This window comes from Pagrus major, chromosome 4, assembly GCF_040436345.1.
Source record: "Pagrus major chromosome 4, Pma_NU_1.0".
Classification (NCBI taxonomy): domain Eukaryota; kingdom Metazoa; phylum Chordata; class Actinopteri; order Spariformes; family Sparidae; genus Pagrus; species Pagrus major.
In genome coordinates this window covers 22686872-22708062 of record NC_133218.1, presented here as the reverse complement: position 1 = coordinate 22708062, position 21191 = coordinate 22686872, and the positions used below count along the sequence as shown (strand labels likewise).

General features: G+C 39.2%; 1 protein-coding gene across 3 annotated transcripts in view; it reads left to right on the top strand.

The window, feature by feature from the left end:
- The window catches only part of pde3b (phosphodiesterase 3B), a 49092-nt gene that overhangs the window by 11290 nt on the left and 16611 nt on the right, over positions 1-21191 (top strand). The window lies entirely within an intron of this gene.

Below are 21191 nucleotides of genomic sequence, written 5' to 3'. Positions count from 1 at the left end.
TTGCATTGCTTTCTCATCGAAACATTACACAGCAGTCTCACCAAAATTTTTACTCACTTTCTCCCTCTACTTTTTCGTTCTCCCTCTTTTCATTCTCTGTATCTCTGTTTCTCATTCTCTCTGAATTTCTTTCTGTCTCTCTCTGTGCGCCTCTTTTGAAAACGGTGTCAGCACTGCTGCTTTTACACCAAAAGGCTGTTGCTAAGTGACGGTTGACGTCAGCCGCAGCTACAGAGGAGGGCTTGTGTGTGTTTAGCAGCTGAAGGCAGATCCCACTGAAAAGGGCAAAACTGAGAAAGAAGTACTATTCGTCACTGCAACGACAACCCTAACTTCGACCAACAGGATCGCCATTTCCAATAACTGTGCACAATTTATTCGGAGTGACTTATGGTAAAAGTAAATCTTTCAAAGTGGAATGATGAGGTTTAGGCATTTTTTCTTTTTTTTTTTTTTTTTTTTGAGAAACTGCTCCCGGCCAATCCCCACCCCCTTTTCTTCACTTTTTCTTTTAGTCTGTCGCTGTCTCCTTTTCTTTCTCACTTTAACCCCTATCCTCCCCTCCCCCAACACACAAGCACAGGCTCAAATGCCAGACACCCCCACTCCCCTCCTCCCCTTCCCCTCACATAATGTAAGTGAGATTTTGTAGATAGATTTTGTGTCTGATGAAAGTCTCTGACTCTGAGCTCCAGTGTGATATCTTCCCCATCCGGCTGAGGTTGTTCTTGATCTGCTCGCCATTGTTCAGTGTAATCAATTCCTGGGGACCTGTATCATCCTCTCTCATTCCACCCCTACACCCCCAACCACCCCTGCCTTTCCCTCTCCTGTGACAGCACATGAAATTGGACCTGTTAGCTTATCTACATTTCAGGTTGAAATGATAGTTATTATTCTCTCCACAACTCATGAAGGGTTAGATTATTAAGAGTTATCACTTTACTCGCACTTGCTTGAAACACAAGAGGTATCCTTGTTTTTTATGTGAGAAAAGTTTGAGAGCAATGACGCAGTAATTTACCAGCCTATATACAGTAGGAGTCATCTGTGCTCTAAAGACTGTGATGTAAGTTGTTAGTGCTGCTGGAGATAAACCAGCGCTAGCAGAGACTGGTTGGTCTATGGGCAGAGATCGGTGTTTGCAGCAGTCATATGGAGCTCACTGATGGCAGAGCGAGCGGAGAGTGCAGGATTTTAATCGCACACCCCCTCTGCAGCGAATACACACTGTGCTGCTCAGATACAGTCAGAGCTGTGGCCCACCCCAAACTGTTGTGGCTCCCCCTGCGTAGGCCTTTGACGTGTCTCGTAAGAGTGATAATCAGGGATGAAGGCTTGATGGGCAGTTGTTTAGTGACCAAAGAGACTTTCCTTCAAACAGATGACAAGTTGGAACAGTGAAATTGTTGGAAATGTCAAGCAAGACTCTGTTCAGACCTGTTGTTCACTTGCATCCCAAGTGATCAGATTGCAAGCGAGCAGCTCAAAGTACAGGTGTGAACATTCCCAGGTTGCTCTGAGGACGCATTTGGGATCTGATCACTCAGATAACATTTGGAGGTGGTCTTGGGCCACATTGAATGACAAAACAAAATAAGAAGAAACTACAACAACTGGTAGAATGAATTTCACACTGTCTGATTTCAATGTGATTTACTGAAATGCAAATTACATGTTTAGCCACTCTTTACCTGCCCATGTTAGCAGCAAATGTGTGTGAACATATTGTCTGTTTCAACTTATCTAACCGTTGAACGAGAAACCATAATATCCCCAGTGGTGAAACAGCTACGGTGATTAAAAAAGATTTGCTCCTCCTCTTAAATTTGGCATTAAATGCAACACATTAACTTGTTTATTTTATTGTAAAAAAGTCTCAGTTTGTTGCGGCATTGCTGTACCAACTGTCTGCTTCTGTGTCTAAAGTGCGTCTTACATGCCAACATTTAGCAGGTGTTTGAACACACTGTTTCAACTGATTTCACCTTTTACATTGAATTTATGAAAGAAGACAACATTTTATTCACCGTAAACATGTCAAATTTACAAATACAATACAATATAGTCAACTTTATCGCCTGTGGAGAAACTCCCCGGAGTCCCTCTAAGATATCGTTCAATTTTGTGAGTTGTTGAGTTAGGAGAACTTTAGAAACTTTGTGAAATGCAATCTCTGAGAAAGTCTTAATTGTTATGGCCTTCTTGTAAATTCGGCAAATGTTATACACAAAGATATTGCTTTCTTTTTGTAAAAAATATTGTGTCCGGTTGATGTTTCTTTAGAGCGTGAGACCTGATCAAAATTGGTCACTTGTGATGCATGTTAATATCAGGTGTGAACTGACGGATTTAGAGCTGTCCACCTGTGATCAGATCACACAGGATGGATGTTAACACCAGGTTGGAAAAGGGCCACTGAATCCCCCTCAGCGTCATGGGTACACTTGATGCTGTCCTATGAAGCGAGCCAATCATTTATTTCTTTATTCATAAAGAGACACCATATGAATACAGTATAAAAGATTTGAAAAGTTGTCTCGTCTTGCTTATAATGATACATTCTGCAATACACTGGATTGCCTGCTGCAGTGTGACCCTCCTTTGTCCTTATCTGTCCCGACCCTGTATCAAAGGATCAACTGGATCAACAGTGGACTTGATGCCACATATCAACAGCAGGCACCCTGGCATGGTACCATAGACACAGGGCATTAGGCGCTGGGTGCCCGGCTGCAGACAACAGTAGTTGGCTGGGGGTAGGCATGGATTAAAGATGCAGGATTTGCGTCATGAGGTGAACTCTACCAGGCATAGTGATCATATAGAAAGTTTTGTGTTTCAGTTGCTAAGTGATCTAAAAACTCAGACACATCAGGTTGGCTGTTTGTACAAGTAGCAAAAAACAGACTAAAAGCAAATCAAGAATTAAAAAAAGAGCTTTGAGCTATAACAGTTGTTTCGTTTCTCTTATCTTCCGTTCTCTCATTGTGCCTTTCTCAGTGCCAATGACCACAAACCATGTAATGACAAGATGTTCCCAACAAAGTGAGACTCCAGATGTAGATTCCAAATGTACAAAAGGCCGTCTTAATCCCCATCATTATGCTCAATATTAAGGTAATTTAATAATAACATTATTTCACCATTATTGGGAACAAAAAAAGTGCTTTTATGCAATTATAGTTAAAAATAATGCACACAATAACTGAAAGAAAACTGCAACATTGCCCCAATAAAACAACAAAAATGTAAAATTTTCTATAATTTGCACAACTCACTTGTCCTCACATTGAAAATGCCAAATTGGGGAACAGAAACCAATTAATCACAGTATGCCCGAAAGACACGCTCATAATCATAATATATTTCACCTGTTAATTCAGTATTGCTTGATCTAATGCACCAGACGCGGCATCAACATGGCAAATGACCTTTAACTGTTTGTCGAAAGCAAAGATTGCTAAAACTGTTCTGCCCCACCAAAGGCTAAAAATACCAGAGAGGTAGTCCGTTAAGCTAAGTGCACAATGAAGATCATTTATCATGTTTTGGACATGTTAATAGGCAGCTCATGCAGATATTGCAGAGAAGGTAACTGTTAGCTTGTTATGGGGCAGCAGAGCAGTGAGAGAAACACACTGTGCCACAGACTCGAAACGAAGTCTTTAAGGAGCAACTGCACTGAAATGTTTTTTAGGTGTATTTAAGTTGATATTATAATTACAATAATATTGTAGATAATTGATTCATCCATTTGGGATCTGGTGTGGCAGGTTCATCGTGAAAATATCCTGTAAAAACTGTCACGGGTTACATTTCTGAAAAACAAATAAATGAAATTATAAAATGAGTTCAGAAATTATGAAATAGAAATTATGTAGACTGTTTTTTGACAAACCGAATTAAAAATTTGTTGTGTGATTGGTGCAAATGGATGCCACATGTGTCTAAAGCAGGGCTGGCCAAAGTGGGGCTCACTGGCCAAAGTTTGCCCGCAATAAGATTCGATTTGGCCCACCAGATGTTTCTAGCAAAAACTGAAAACTAATAATATAAGGTATCGAAAGGTAAAATGCTTTTTAAATCGGAAATTTTCAGGAAGTCAGTCATTGAAAGGAACTTGGTTCCATTAAAAAATGAAGGAACTGCAAAACTTGATCACAGGAGAGAGAACAATTTAGAGCAGACTTAGAAAATGGGTCGCTAGAATTTTCTTTCTCTCCTGTCTCTCTGGCCTTTCGTATTGTACCATTTTGCATCTTAACAATACAACACTTTGGCCCTCCAAGAGAAAAAGTTTGGGCACCTCTGGTCTAAAGGACCATGATCTGTCTTTAATCTAAACAAATTTACATTTTCTAGCGCTTTTTTACTTTATTTTCCCACTTCCCAATCCCTATTTAGCACTAACTGATATTCTTTGAGAAGTTTTGTTATTTTTTAAACTTTATTTACTTTATTTATGTACAAGCGTGCACTTTTTCAGCATTTCCACAACATCCTCATACCTAGAAATGTAAAGTTCTGCCAAAATAAGGACTGTATACTACACAAATCTTGGTATACTGGGTGCATGTAGGCCTCACCTTTGCTCCCTTTAACTCTGTTTAGTAAACCCACCTCAGGTTTGTTTGTTGACTCATCTGACAGTCAGCCAGTGTTCCAGTATTTATGCTGTGTGGCATCTGTCTCAGGTGATGTAGGCAGAGCTCGCCAAGCTCTAAGTTTATACTTACAGATGTAAAATGCTGATCTCTGGTGGTTCCGGCATTATGTTCTGACCCGCACTGTGTCACCACTGCCTGCTGAGTCTGCTCGTTCTTATGGTGGGATATTGAGGGGAAAGAAACTGAAGACCCCAGTCACTCTAAGGGCCACCTTTCCTGCCTGGTGATGCTGTGTTTAAACTGTTAACTGGATGATATGAGAAAGTGAAGATTTATCACTTGAAAAAAGACTTCTAAAATACTCAGTCATCAGTTGCAACTGCAGTTACATGTTGGTCAACTTTATTACAACATTTTGGATGCATTTTATTTCATTTTATTCACATGAATCAGCAGTGCCCTTTCAGGGATGTATGTTTGTTGAATGCATCAGTAGCAGAAATATCTACAAATACATGACATATCCTGTGCTCAGTTGATGAAATAGGTTCATGTGATTTCTGCATCCTGTTGTGAAGGTCATCCCCAAATAGCCTTTCCTGAAATGCTTTTGTGCTAATTACTGTTATATTTAAATTTGAATGTTCTTGAGGCAATAATTTAAGTTAGATTTTAAACGTAGGAAGGAAAGTGTGATTTTCTTGTTGTTGTGGAGCAACAAAGTCAAACATGTTTGTGGTGGTTGTTGGAGTCCGCCAAGGTTATCCCTTGTCTCTGATCATGTTTGTGACATCATGGACAAGATCTCAAGGTGCAGTCGGGCTGAGGAGAGTATCCGGTTTAGGAACCTCAGAATTGCGCCTCTGCTCTTTGCAGATGATGTGGTTCTGTTGGCGTCATTGGTCTGTGACCTCTAGCACGACCTGGGACAGTTTGTGAAGCAGCTGGGATGAGAGTCAGCTGCTCCAAGTCTGAGGCCATGGCTCTCTCATGGAAAACGGTGGACTAGGGGTGAGTTTCTGCCCCAAATGAGGGAACTTAAGTATCTCGGGTTCTTGTTCATGAGTGATGTTAAAAAGTGTGAGATGGTGAGATGGACAGGTGATATGGTGTGTCATCAGCAGTAACGCGGGTGTTGCACCAGACCGTTGTGGTGTAGAGGGAGCTAAACTAGAAGGCAACGCTTCTGATTTACCAGTTGATATGTCCCAACCCTCACCTATGAATAGTGAGTGAATGAGGTATATGCATCCAATATTCACATTATTTTTTATCTCTGGTTTGGTATCCATCAGTTTTTGAGAAAAATGACTGCACATTCAGGTTGCTACGTACTGTTTTTCATGTTCTGATCCAGCTAGTTGCTATTTTTGTCAGTCCGCCATTAGGCAGGTATTGCACAGTGGTTTTAGTCTGAGCTTTTTGGGTGAAAAAGTTTTGCTGCTGCTGTGACAAACAAGTTGGTGAGAGCAGAGAACTGAACGAACTGAACCATCCTGTAAATACAGTAAATATGTGATTTAGACAAATAAATAAATAAATATCGATCAAAAGATACTAAAAGCTCTATCCATTTTTGTTTGTCTGAGTGTATTGATGAAAATACTTTTAAATGTTTTCAGATAATATTCAAAGCTACTTAATTAATGATCTCATAACTCTTAGCAACATTTCTAAAGGCTACCAAACCTCAACAAATCATTTCCAAAGAGAATGAGCAGACCAAAAAAAGCTGGTAGCTGAGGCCTTTTGAAAAGTACATGTAGGAGTCCTGTATGGTGCTGACCTTTACCTCCGTGATCCAACCCAGGCCTTCACATCCCGACCAGGAGAGCAGGAAAGGTCAGGCTGCAACATGCCCTTTGTTGCTATGGAGCACACAAACACACTCTCACTATGAATTTGCTTGGAAGAGTGTATTGAATTGGTTAAATTATTCCCATCTTGTATAACCATAAATTATTTAAGTGCGTTCTCAAATAACTTAAACAACAACTAGACTGACAGATGTTGAGGCGCTTCAGAGTGGCCCGTTACGTATTCATCCTGACAAGTGTACAACTGTAAGCTTCTTAAGCTTTTTTTAAAAAATGTAACCCTCCCGCCACCTCAGCTTTAATGTCAGCTTTGCGAATGTGTTTTGTAAAGTAGAAATGAGAAGCGGGCCTACAGCCGGTGATAGTCACTTGCTTGTAAATGATTTACTTAACACACAATTTCTGTTGTGGTGTCTTTTTCTCACTGTTCTTTGTGTCTGTCTCTACTTCCCTGTTAACTCCTCCTCCCACCACTCGGCTCTGATGGATGGCGTTTGTGTTCACATGCTTGTTATTGGCCAGAGCTCCAGGGCTCAGGCGTTAGGTTGTGTTTATGAGAGGAGCCTGCACTGATTCCATGATAAAACCAGATGTTCCCTTACAAGGCTTCGAGCCTCCCTCATCTAGCTCTCATGTCCATATCAGGTATAACCTTCCTGTTGTACTCAGGCCTCCCAGCCTCCAAACTATAGCATGGTGTTGGGCAACACAGTGGTCAAAAGAGGTTGCGTGTGAAGGGCATACATCACATGTTTGCACTTTGATAGAGAGAAACAGTCTACTTTAGAATATGCTGGAACTATGGACTGTTTGTTTACAGAATGTCATGATACCCGTCAGAATAAAGACCAAGGCTAAAACAAAAACTGATCAATCTCACATAAATGTTATTTTGTTATTGCTGTTTTGGAACAGTAAACAGTTTTGTTTCCATTATATGTTTCTGCTATTTATTGTTTCATGTGTAGAGGCATTTCACTTATTTTCTGATCCTAAAATTTGGCTTATATCGTATATTTCTGTCTTATTGATACTGTTTGATTTACAATTGTCTTTTTCATTGTTGTTTTCGTGTGGACCCCAAGAAGACTAGTGACCACTTAGAATAGAAAGATTACAGCAAATTACGAACTAAAAATGCAAAATATTCTAAGCATGAAAACCGGAGCTTAAGATGGCAATAACAAAAAAGTATCTGTGTTTTTCTGTGACATAATGTAGTCTTATAATTTACCCTGATAGTAAAAATAAATTGATAAAATAAGTTGGAGGGAGTGGCATTTTTACTTGATAAATGATGTAAACAATCAATTTTCAAAATTGTTGTCCATTAATTTTTGGTTAACCGACAAATCACTTCAGCACTGAACTAAATGTAAATGTTATGTGTATCCTCACTGCATTACCAAAATGTTCCTGCCTGCCTTTTTCAATAAAACAAACATGTGGTGCAGCTGCCAGTTAAGGTTTCTAAAACTTGGAACGTAAAGTGAAATGTCACACCAAATCGCCCTCCTATTCATCTAACAGATTGTAGCCTCTCTCTTATCATACTGGCTCCATGTTAACATACTGAAGGCCTATCAGATGCCAAAACACCAGACGACAGGAGGTGATAAAGCTGCGATATGATATAATATTGTGACGTACACACTGGAACTATGCTGTTCACATTACATGTAAATCTACCTGGAATGTACACTTGCGCATTTGATTTGAGAATTTGTTGTGTTGCTGTATGACGTCGTCTTGCATTGTTTTGTGTAAAGTTTGAGCCAGGTTCAATGTTTTCACCAGACTACGCTGTGTGTTGTTTGTACCAGACCCATTGAAATGAATGATGAGTTTTTTATGTTTTTGTTGGTGTAAACATTGCATAAGAGGTTTGAGAGTTTGGGGGATGACTCTTTATGATAACCATCATTAATATATAGTTGATTTATAATTATTAAACATTAGTTAATTGTTATTAATCTGTTTACAAACAATGGATTGCTTTATAAACCATTTTTTACACAATTGTAAAGGTTTACTAACATCAGTTGCATCTTTATATTGGTGTTCTTAATAATGTTTATAGATGAACTACACAGTATGTATTAACCATTTACAAAGTATTATGAGCATCAGTCGCAACTTGTGTAATGACTGAGGTAGTCTAAAAAATGTCAAAAGAATTGTAAAAAATGCTTGTCACAATTTCCCAGAACCCAAAGTGATGTCTTCAAGTCGCTTATTTTGTCCAAAGACTCTTCATTTACTCATAAGATGATCTAGAAATTACAAAAAAAAAACAGCAAATCCTCATATTGAAGATGATGAAACCAGCAAATGTTTGACATTTTTGATTGAAAAATGAATTAAATGATTACTTAGTTATGAACATAGTTGGCAATTAATTTTTCTCTGGACTAATAATTTATTAATCGACTTATCTTTACAGCTCTGACCTCCATGTGTGCAGGATGTGGTTTCAACATAAATCATTGGCACTAAGATCACCTTTGTCCTGTGGCATATATTGAGTCTTTGATAATAGTTGATTTAAACGGCTTGTTACGAACTAACCTTTGGGCTGATAAAGGTAGAGAGAAATGCAGCTGTAAGAAAAGAAAAACAAAACGGAGCCGAACGGTCAGAGGCAGATCTGGTTACTTATTGTAACTTAATAAACAGCTGTCTAAATGTTTTCGATGACATATGAAGCCCTCGTCAGGCTCTGATTGTACATTCTGTGCGTCACAAGGTCAACGGTGCTTTTAATAATTACTTGTGTTAACGCTGGGTAAACCTGGGATATTTATATGAACCTGCAGATCAGCAAATCAATGTCAGCAGAAAGGACTTTGAGAAGTACTATTCAGAGTATTTACACTTGGGCTCTCTGCCACCACTCTCCAAAGGTCATACATGCCTATATTCTTGCCAATCTCTTGTGATAGCGATGAATTGCTGTGTTCCAGGTCAACAGAAAATTTCAGCTCAGATAAAATGTAACCTGCAACATAGCCCTGCACTGCAGCCTGCCTGTAACTATTTATAGGGGCATGATTTACACAATGGTTTCCAGTAAGTGTGGGGCCAAAGTCAAGCGTGGATGAAATCTGAATATGTTTTGTTGTGTAAAATCGTCTTCCTACAAGTTGTAAAAGGCCACATTCTTCGTCTCATTTGACTTGATTAGGAGCTCATCTTGTGGCCGGTTGGTTTGCAGTCTGTAATTCAAACAGGAGTAATTTATTGCTTGTATCACTTTTCACAAGCTGAACTATGCTAATGAATAGATATTTTAAATATTTGTGTATTACATAGACAGTTAAGACCAACACCTACAATCTTTAGTAACTGTGATCTACCTTCTAACAGTTTATAAGATATTTTTCAAATATTTTTGGTATTTCTGGTTTTAAAGATAGCACACAATGAAATAAGAAGAAAGGAGGAATGGAAAGATGCACGTTGTCAGTCAGGTTCAAATACAGTTTCATCTGTTTTTCATCTTTTTATGGTTTTGTAGCTCTTAAAAACACAAGTGTTGTGCAGGCTATATTTTGCCAACATGGGTAGCTGCCTGCTGAGTTTTGGTGTTGAGTACAATGAAAAAGTTGCAGGCTGTTACAGCATGAAACACACCATTGTGGGAAAAAGTTCATCATTGACGTACTAGGGTTGACCTTAGATTGACTCACACTACATCTGTGTGAGTCAATGCTGACAGTTGAACTGAGATTTTTGTCTTCTGTTAAGCTACACTTTTCTTTGCAGTGCCATACACCTTGTCATTCACGTTTTTATCTTCACTTTTTCTAAATCACAAGGACACAAGAACAGAAGATGTGTCATTTTGTTCCTGGTTCCTTTTAGTATATGAGAGGGCCGGTTAATGATCAACAACAGGGCTTAATTTGTGCTGGGTCCTGCCCGAAAAGGATCCGGGACCTCCCAAATTGGGACGAGCACCTATTTGATAGGATCCGGCACCTCCTTTGTCACTATCAAAATATATTTTGTGTAATGTTTAATGTTATCTGTCCTGCCCCCTTTTTTTTTTCCACTGAAGTTTCCCAAGAATCGCTTGTTTTCAGATTTTGACACCTGAAGCGTTGTGAGTTTTGTGCATGAAACGCGAGTTACACGGGCATGTGGTTCATGCTTTTTAGTAAATATTTTGGCATATGATCACCGTAAACCGGGCGTTTGTGCTGTGAAATGATGGTTAATTCAAGATGTGTGTGCGTAGTTGCAACGCTGTCCAGAGTACTGAAATGGATCCAAGGCGATCGATCAGACAGACAGACAACAGAACATGTCACTTAGTTGGGTTTCTTAGCTCAATGCTTTTCGTAGTTGTTCTTCGGCCTCCTAGTCCACTGCTGGCTCTACATTTGGTGCAGCAGATTGACATCATGCATGCGATAAAAGCATGTGGCGCTTGATGTTGTTTCTGTTGGTGTTGTTCTTCATCTTCATCTTCTCTGTATTTATTGGTGGATCACAAACAAACTGTAAAGGTGCAGACTGCCACCTAATGTATTGGAGTGTGTAGATGCTACACTTGTTAAAGGAGACCTATTATGCTTTTTGTCTTGTTCCTTCCTTCAGTGTTTTATAGGTTCTTGTGCCTGTAAAAGATCTTGAAAGTTAAAAAGATCAAAGTCTGCACCAACAGAAGCTCCTCCTAACCCTCTCCCACAGAAAACACTGCTCCTGAAATGCTTTGTCAGTAGTCCCTCCTTTAATTCCATGACTTTGTGACATCACACTACATCACCATGTCATACATTTGCATGATTTCTGCGAATGTGTGACATGACACTAGTTTGGCATGTAAGAATTGATTTAGCGCAGCTGCTCTGTTGTTGTTAGCAGTGCTGGGTCAGGCGTGTGTGAGCTGACCTGAAAAGGGGCATAATATATCTACATTTCCTGATATCAGGCCAATAATTTATCGCCCAGCTATATATCATGCATCCCTAGTAAACTTTGATGAAATGGCTTTACAAAAGGATTTTTCATTACTGTTTTTCTTTCAATATCCAGTCAGTGACTTTGTGTACTTTATACCAAAAACTCTAAATCATTGGTTCCTGCATTGGGACTTCAAAAGGTTGAGAACCAATGCTCTTTATCAGCCTATGTAAGTTGTTGAACAGCGGCTGCTGTTGCCATGACTGGCAATTACAGAATAGTGCTATATGACACAATGGAGTAACAGTTGCACAAGCAGAGAAGAGCCATAAAATTAACTGACCGACTCCGTCTGTTACACCACAATATCTATCTAAGGTGTGCTAACATAAGCTGTAAACTTGTAGCAGCCAAACCCCTGAATGCATTGAACTGAGAAAGAGTGTTTTGTTGCTTCTAATATAAACTTTTTATTTAGAAGAGACTTTCCTCTTTCTAAAGTTACACAGTCTTGCTTAGATTTATGCGGGTGTCTACCGGCCAGCCTTATGCCATACCCAACCAGCACACCTGAATTGATTTTATGCAGAGAGGACTTTTTAAAATGTGTCCATGAAACATTCCTCTAGTGAATTTGCATCTGCGCACTCCCTGGTTATAAGAATGCTTTGATGACAGATATCCAGGTCAGTCCGGGATGGGCTTGAGAATCCTTTCAGTCATCATCTGCACTGATAACCATCTTGCAGCAAATGACGTCTCAAACTTCTGTTGTGGCAGGTTGAGTTCCTTTTTTTTTTTTTGACAATGCTTTCCTTTTTAACGGCTATAACAGAAGGCGCTGACAATCTCAATTCTCAAGCAAGCAAGCAAGCAACAAGATATTGTTGCTTGTTCCATGTGTTGATCTTTTAAAGAATTTTCTGCAACACAATGCACCCAAACAAAGATAAAGTACTGTATTATGGAAACCATCTATTCATGCTGTGATCACAATAGGTTAAGTTAGATGAATAGATCAGACTATAAATGGCTCATTTCTTGTGCGTCACACTGACTCTTAACTATGTATGCAAAACGCAAAACCTTCCTGTGGACAAAAAGTTGACAAAACACTGTCTGACTGGGTGTAAAAAAAAACAAAAAAAAACTAGTGACACAAAGCCATTTCTCGTGATATTTGCTTTTTAGATTTGCAATGAAAACAGCTCAGATGTTTTGAAAGGTGGAGACGTAATAAAACAAAATAACTAACTAGATGGATCTAGTCATCCATCTATATTCTTGGCCTTCCTGCATCTCTTTCTGGAGGATGCTAAAGCCATCCTAGGTCAACTGAGAGATGCGATAAATCTGACAGTGTGGAAGGTCTGCTGGGACCCTTTAGTATCTTCTAACGCTTTTCCCTTGAAACGAGGACACACCTGCAGCCTCAGAGCACCCTGAGTGATGCTTTCCCTTCTTGAGCCTCAGAGTATTCTCACCGTAACTCATCCCTATCTATGGCGGGTGCAGCCCTTCAGACCTCTGTGCCTTTTTCATTCTTTTTTGGGGGTTTCCCCACCCTAAATTCCCAAACTCCTTTACAATAAGTGTTTGAAGCTGAAATTAGACTTTCATTCTCAAGAAACCTTCACCTCTCAGAGATCAGCAACTTTAAACCTGTCTGTTTGTGTGATAAAACCACTAGCCCTTTTCCATAAACATGTGCTTGCTTGGCTTGACTCAGTTTCAGTCAGCGCATCAGCCCAGTGCAGTAGGGATTTGCATCTCCATCACATCAGGGCTAACTGCTTGAAGATGCGTCTTAAACCGGTGACGTGGTTGACTTTAGTTAATGATTAAATAAATTAAATTAAAAGCAGTGCCCTCTTTGTCCCTGTTTAGTATTGTACTGTGCTGTCATAGTGGAGTTTCAGGGTGTTGTTACGCTTTTGCTTGTGATCTAGCTGAAAAACTGAAATGGGTTGACGAACCTGCTTGGAGGCGGCTGGGCATACTTGGACCCAAGTCCAGAGATGGTCCAGCTTGGGCACAACTCGATACAACTTGGCACATTTAATCTGGTAATGGAAACGCAAAACAACGTAGCCAAAAGATCCAGTGGAAAAGCCCTCCACATGAGTTCCATGTCTGTCCAGTCTCTTGGCTTTGACAAAATAATAGTACTGGGAAGGAGTACCATTCAACTTAGTTTAGCACAAAGAATTTTCCTGCTTCTTTCCAAGTGGCTCATGGTGCACACTTGCAACTCTTCTATTTGTTTTTTCTGTCAGTCCTGTTCTGGTCCATCTGCTTTTTTTCTGGGTAAACAGCTAGCTGAAAAAATTCACAACAGCCAGGAAGCAGACAGCAATTGCTATCTTCCCTGCTTCAAAGGACATAGTGGGTGTGTGTCTATACGCTGTGTGCTGTACGTCTTCTGACTCATGTAAACAAAACGCCATAGTAAAACCACACGCTATGCCCCTGAGATAGAGGATGAGAGAGTTGTGTAGGCTACTCGTTCCGCTGAAGAATGAATATGACCTTTGGTGATACAAACCAGATAAGCTTGAAAGTCGAAAACTGACTAAATTGTTGTTGTTTCCAAAATCCTTCCAATGTTATATTTGAAGTTTTACACGTAGTTCTAGTCCTGAGATCAAAAGTTCTTATGAGTGTTAGTCAGACTGAGTTAACGTTACTTGGCTTGTTCTCTTTGCATCTTTGGGGACAAAACCTGAGTCCAGATTTCACCTATCACAAAAAGTCCCTTTGTGCTGTCTTGTCCTGCATGTGATTTTATGCCACACATTTGTATTCTCTTAATTCTTAAGGAAATCTGTATAGAAGAATATTATTGCGTTATATTGTGAAGTCCAAAAAGTTACGTTTGTCTTTTCGAGGTCTTCTAATTTAAACATCTCTTCAGATGGGAGATTTCCTTTGTGCTGGGCTCTCCTGGCATTAATTCAGTGCTGCTCTCCTGTTTACCTCCTGTACATGATGTCAAGTAACCTAATGCCTTACAGATACTGCACACTTGTTGGGTTGTTGTTGCCTGCCTAGTCACCTGTACTACACTGCGCTTTAGATCAGCTTATCTTATAGTATCACATGGCATGTGATACTTGGAGCTGCTGATACTACTATGTAGCAGGCTTCTTAAGATGGCATGTGCGGGTTGACCTTCAGAATGGATCTTCAACGCCTAATAAGGTTGTGAAATTCACTTGATAAAATAGGAGTCATGTTAACAGGGGATGCTTTCGATGTAAAGGGAGTAAAACCATGTTTTTATATATAGCATACAGTTATTTCGTGTAAAAAGTGGGCTGAACTTGAAGCTAAAAAGGTAACTGTTACTCTTTTGCTCGAGTCTGAACTAGATCTAGGAGTTTGTCATTTGGCTTCTTACTTGCCAAGATTAAAGAGAAATACATCTGTCATGTTTGTAAAAGTGGTCTTGTCGATGTCTCATGGAAAATTAGGCTATAGGTCAAACAGACATCGTTATTCTCATATATCTCATATTATTCTCGTATATCATTTTAACACCCTTTATGAAAGCAACATTATGTAGAAATTGGCATTTTGTGCAATCTGGCGCCCCCTACAGTTTCTGAGTGCAACACCACTGTTGTAAATACAAATCCCAGGTCTGTCCAACAGTTTGTCAGACGTAATTTAGGTGCTACCTACAAACAAAACTCATTACATCATCACAATATTATGTGTTGAAAACTTGTATGTTGAAGTAAACATGTATGTAACGCTGTGATCCTATCCTCTCATTGAAGTTACATAGTGCAGAAATAAGTAATAGGCACCATTCACCCTATTACAAGACACTGTACCATCAACATGATTCTGAAGCTGATATTTTAAGGTTAAAAAAAGTTACATAATGTTGCTTTAGAATACATATTAGGTGATCTGAGAGAGTTGGAGGGTCAAAGTTGGCTTCTTTTCAGAATTAAGGAGAAATACATCTGTCATTAGGCCAATTAGGTCAAATTAATGACAGAAGGCTACAAACATCATTATTCAACTCAAAAATAAGTTTACAATTTAAACGCCCTTTGTTAAGTCAATAAACCCTTTTTGAGGAAAGGCCCTAATATATGCCTTTCCCCAGACAGGTGGGAAGTTATGAAACTCTTTTGAAATCTGGCAGTTTGAACTTTGCCTTACTGCTACAAACGTCATACAGAGTTTCTTCAAGAAACATCAAAGTTAAGTATTTGATACCCGCTGTTCACTACCATTCTCCAACGGCCCTTGCTTTCCTGAAATTGCTCCAAACCTTTTGTTTTCTTCACCCCAGAATGCTATGTCTTCTTTTTATTGTTCACTGTACATTTTTCTGTGAAATTATTGTGCCAGTATGTGCCCAAATATCTGCTCCATATGTAAACAAACACTATTTGCTGACAAGTACGTCAGATCAGCTCCTGACAATACTCCTGATATGTTGATTCCAAAGCCTATTTCATGCCCTCATCAGCCGGGGAGTCTCCCCCTTGAGCTAGCTTCTATAATACCAATAAAGTTTTCCAGCATGAAAATCTTGGGTGCCATTTAAATAATGTTGCTTTATTGGGTGAAAATGTGTGGTGTAGTTTCTATGACTCCACCCCTCTTGGATTGAGATAAGACATTTGCTTGTATCGGCCACTGTGAGGGCCTTTTTAGGGGCATTTTGGCATCATAGAAAAAGACTGACAGCTCATTAAATGTTATTGTTTTGAAAATTGCACAGAGATGGTATTGAAAAACTGTGGGTTCTCCTTTAACAGTTGTAAAAGGATCTGATGTTAATTTATGTCTGTTGTGACACAAGTTTAGCAGAACTCCTTTTTTTTTTTTTTTTACAACCAGACTAACAAGACTTGAGACAAGTAGCTGTTACCTTGTTCATTCCTCAGATGGTTGGAATTTTTAACATTTCATTGACAATGTTTTTTTTATTTTATTTATTTAATATAGGCAACAGGATTGGTGCCAACACCACACAGTATTCAGAGAAAACAAATCTTTTCATAGAAGTACTTAAAAATGACACTAATAGACGCTGGCTTCTGCAGGGCAGACACTGAACAACACCAGGCCAGTAAAGTGGTAGATGAGTGTGAAAGAGAGGGATGACATTTTGCACGAGCTCCTTTCCCTAGTCAAAGAATTTTCCATGGTCCTGCCAGGTTGCCCTGACAACACTGGTGACAGCCATTGGCGGACTAGCCATCTGGAGTATCATGAGTTTTCCCGTTGGGCCTGTTGACCTGTGGGCTGGTGGCGAGCCAAGCAACACAGATGCAAAAAGATTTTTACAAGTCTCTTCGTCCTGTAGATCGTCTGGGTGGTTACACGGCGAGAAAGCACTTCATCTCTTCCCAACTTTCATGAGCAACAGCTCAGTCAGTTCATACTTTTGTCATCTACCAAACTCAATTTGGTCTTTGAAAGCCTTAACAGAGTGTGAGAGATTGTGCTGATGGCAAAATTAGGAAAAACATTCTCTATTTCGCAAAAGCTTTTTATGCTCGGTTGTGTTTTTTTCCCTCCTTTTTTGGAAAAAAGTTAATGCGCTAAATTGGAGATGGGAACACTTAATCTGAATCATTTCTGATGTCATGAACATTTGACTCACAAGACTGATCAGCTGGTACCGCTTGGCGTCTTCCTTTCGTGGCGGATTCCTCCTTCCTATGTCTCCATCTTTCTCTTGTAGATGTTCCAGGGTGATTGGTTTTGTTTCCAGTTTGCAGCCTCTACCTCTTCTACTTTATTACAGCCATGCGTAACATAGCTTATACCACTGACTTCTGATGAAACTATGCTTTGCCGAGCCTAGTTTATTTGCTCCAAACCAGTAAATAGAAATGCGCCTAATTCTCTTTTTTTCTTTTTCAAAAGTTCAAAAAGTTTTGAAAATTTGCTTCAAAAGTTGTTTGACAACTAGATGGAAGCGCAGCTTGTAAAGCAACTGACCAAAACTGTTAATATATAATTAACTATATAATATATATAAAAGTAACTGACTTTTCTATGTCCCTCTTGCTCAAAGACATGTTGCACATTGCTTGCGGCCCCACATCTCAACTTTTAGCTTCCTGTCTTTTATTTGCAGTTGGTACATCTTGCTTGCTTGAGTGTCTCAATCAAAGCGTTGTCGTCACTTTAAAGATATCTTAACCACTTCCATATAATTGAAATTCTTTGTTGTCAGTAACTTCCTCATCTGGTGTGGGGTCAATGTAAGTTCACTGTCATTCATTTTCTTTCATCATAAGGAAGAGTTTATTGTAAATAATTGTGCAAAATTTAATGACTTCTGTTTTAATGCAGTTTGTCACTGAGGTTGTTGGATTTAATGTTAATATTTAACACAGATTGCAGTTCGGAGATAAAAGAAATGTTGTAATTTAGTATATTTTATGGTATATTTCATTATATGGGTCCCTTATGTGCATTTGGGTTTAGGAATGATCTCTGTAGTGAGTCATACTGGGTCAAAAGTTCAGAGACGGTGTTTTTTTAATCCCAGTCTGCTGCTTCCTTCAGTCGCTTCAGCTGCTGGCCTACCGTCCGTTAACACTGCCTGAGCTCTGGCACTGTGCTACAGACCCAGCCACATCCTGGCAGTTCAAGCTGTGTCCGACCAATACGATACACACACACTGCAGACCTCTCATCTGCTCTCTCTCCTTAAAAGAACCAAGCCATCCTGTGCTTTCTTTTCCTCCCTCCATATCATCTTTTCTTCCTGTGCGTGTCTTGACAGCCAGAGCCTTGTCCTCATTATCAGCGTGTGCATGTGCAGAGGGCTGCTGACGCTGTGTGTGTCGCTGCACACTGACGTCAGCAGTGCCCTGCTCCCCTCCATACAAATGCCCTGCCTGCCATTGATACCTTTTCTCTGTCCCCCACACTCTTATTAGCGTGTTTTTATCAGTTATAGCACCTCAGAGTCTGGCTAATATGACACGCAGGTGTAACAAGCTGGCCGTCTAATAGCTCGCACAGGTTTATTGACTCCTGTTGGAAATATTCACGACCTGTCTCATGTTAAATAACTGTGTGTGTAAAGTGTTATTTTGTGTACTATATTTTTCTTTGTATGTATGTGTGTGTGTATATATATATATATATACAGACATACACACACACGTTTGTGCAGGTGTCCATAAATATAGTGCAGTTATTCCCCTTCTAGAAATATCTGCACCATAAATAATCTTAGACATGCACATGTAGGTGTGCACACAGTGTTGCAGAGTTGGCAGAGTATGGCCAGTTGTCTGACAGGCTGTTTGTGCTTCTGTGTTGTAAAAGTAAAAAGTAAAAGTAGAGAAATATAGTAGTAGTAGTAGTTGTAATATGTGTAGCAGAGTCAAATTTAACAGACTGATGTTGTTGCAGAAACATCCCCATATTCTCTGTGTAAATTAGCAGTTAATTGGGCTATTTACAGTCCTCATTTTAAAAAGGAATCTGAAGTTAAAGCATGATTTACAGTCAATTTTTGTTGTGTACCTTTGTCAGTGTCCTTAACCAGGGCTCCAGGGTGTGACTATTTTGGTGCATGTAATTTAAATGAAGAAAAATATGGACTTCCACATTTTTTTTCTTTATCTTTTACATAATTTGTAAAAAACTAAAGTTAAAATGTATTATTGGGTGCACTTAATTTATGCACTGGTGAAGCAGTGTAAAAAATTGGTGGACATTGTGGACATGGTGGACATTGCAAAAATACTCCTTATAAGTAGAAGTCATGCATTCAAAACTATACATAAGTAAAAATTGCAGCAAAATGTACTGAAGAATTCATTGTTATTATTGTTTTTATTATATCAGATCATTATTTCAAATAGATAAACATGGAAGCAACATTTAACCAGACTTTGAGTTAAGAGCACTGGGGAAGTGGGGAAGTTTACACCGCTGGCAAGGGAGCTTTGGACCGGGATGGGTCGAGGCTGGCTAGTTAGCACTTTAGTAGATATCTCTGCAAAGCAACGCCCAGACATTATAACGTCAAAACTGTTAAAACTTCACCTTCTGTTGATAATATTAGTGAATTTTTAACGTTTTCAACTAAGATTCTTAGATATTGCACCTTTAAGAATGAATTAATCTGTTTTAAATGTAACACAACATTTACAAAGGTCGAAGTATAAAGTAGTGTAAGTTAGGCAAAATGTCTGTTTCACAATTGGACCTAAACGTCTCAGAGGTGAGAATAATGTGTGCGTGCATGTTTGCAGGTGTCTTAAGTGTCAGCAGCTGTGTGTGTCCCTGTCTGTGTGTCTGCCCTCATGCGCACATGTTTTCATAACATGACTAAAGAAAATATCTCCTGTTCATTGAAAGATTTTAATCTCATGGTTTGCTGAAGGCCCTCACTGTAAATAAGTTGTTGCTTGGCACACGCTTAAATGGTGGCGGTGGAGGTGACGGAGCCCATTCAGCCAGCTTTTCTTGTTTCTGTGCTGCGTGAGAGTCTGAGAAGACATTCATGTTTTTATGCATTTATGCAGAGATAAAGAGAAAAGCAGACTGTGTTGTTGCAGACAGATTGTACACATACTAATATATTGTGTGACGTAAATGCATTTTATTGGGTGTGTGCACCATGTGTGATCGAGAGGAAATGGAATTACCAAAAAACATGATCCTTTGGTTGAGTTAAACGAAGCCACATCGTATGCTGTGTCTACACTTTTTGTATATTTTTTGTATATTTTTTTTTAATCCGTCTTTAGTTCCCCATTCTTTACCATTCATCCCCTCCTTAACCGTATCCTCTCCTTCACCTTTTACACATCTCCCTCTCTTGTTTCAGCCCGTCCTTGTCTCTCTCTCTTCGTAAACAAGCAGAAGGCCAACAACTCTGTCCTCCGGCCGTCTCCTGCCATCCCGTTGCCATGGTGTATGGAGCATTGTTTGCTGGCCTCTATGTCGGGTTGCCATGGCAGGGCTTATTTGCCATATTAAATGTTTGGCAGCATTGTACAGATGCTGATGACAAACACCCAACATCCCACTTTGATCAATGAAACGGTTACTGATTAGAGGAGATGGGATGGTGCCACCGATCGATTTAACAACCGTTAGTTATAGCTGTCGTGTGCTGTATGCTTTACATGCAGAAACATGCATGTATAAAACCAATTGAAAAAGAAAAACAATATAACAGTTTTGCCATTAAAATGTGGGACTTTTGCTGCTGTTGAAAAGTCATGTTTGTTTTTTTTAATGTTTTTGGAATCACAGTGCAGAAGAGCAGTGGAAGAATGAACTCTAAATATCAAATTTAAAGCTATTCTATGAAATTAAATGAATTTGTATAACTAAATAAATAATATGAATATAAACATGTATCCAAATGATTATTCTTTGTAAATTTTTTTACATTTTGAATGTGATGATGTGCTGTAGTAGTATGAGGGTGTGCTCTTACATTGTGGAGGTGCCTCTAAAATGAGCTTTAACCCTCTCGTCTCTCCCCCTTGTGGTGTGGGGTGAGACTGCACAATGGCCCTATAAAAGAAAAACTGCTGTATTTCTCCCTGTTAAAACCTGAAGGTAGAGCTGAAATCAACAGCTTACTGGTGTCTGTGGCGTTCTGTTTTTAATCACCGAAATCCTGCTGAGGATGTGATTGATTGATTGTAAAGGTTGTGGTTGTTTTTGTTTAACAGTTGCCATCAAGACTAATACAAAACTAACTAACATGACATTTTGTCACCTGATTTCTGCCACAAATAGGCAGTGTCAGAAAAAATAAAATGCACATGTTAAGGAAATCGGTTGGATTGTGTTTCAAACCTACTTAATTCCTATCTTAACTAATTCATTTCTAACAAAT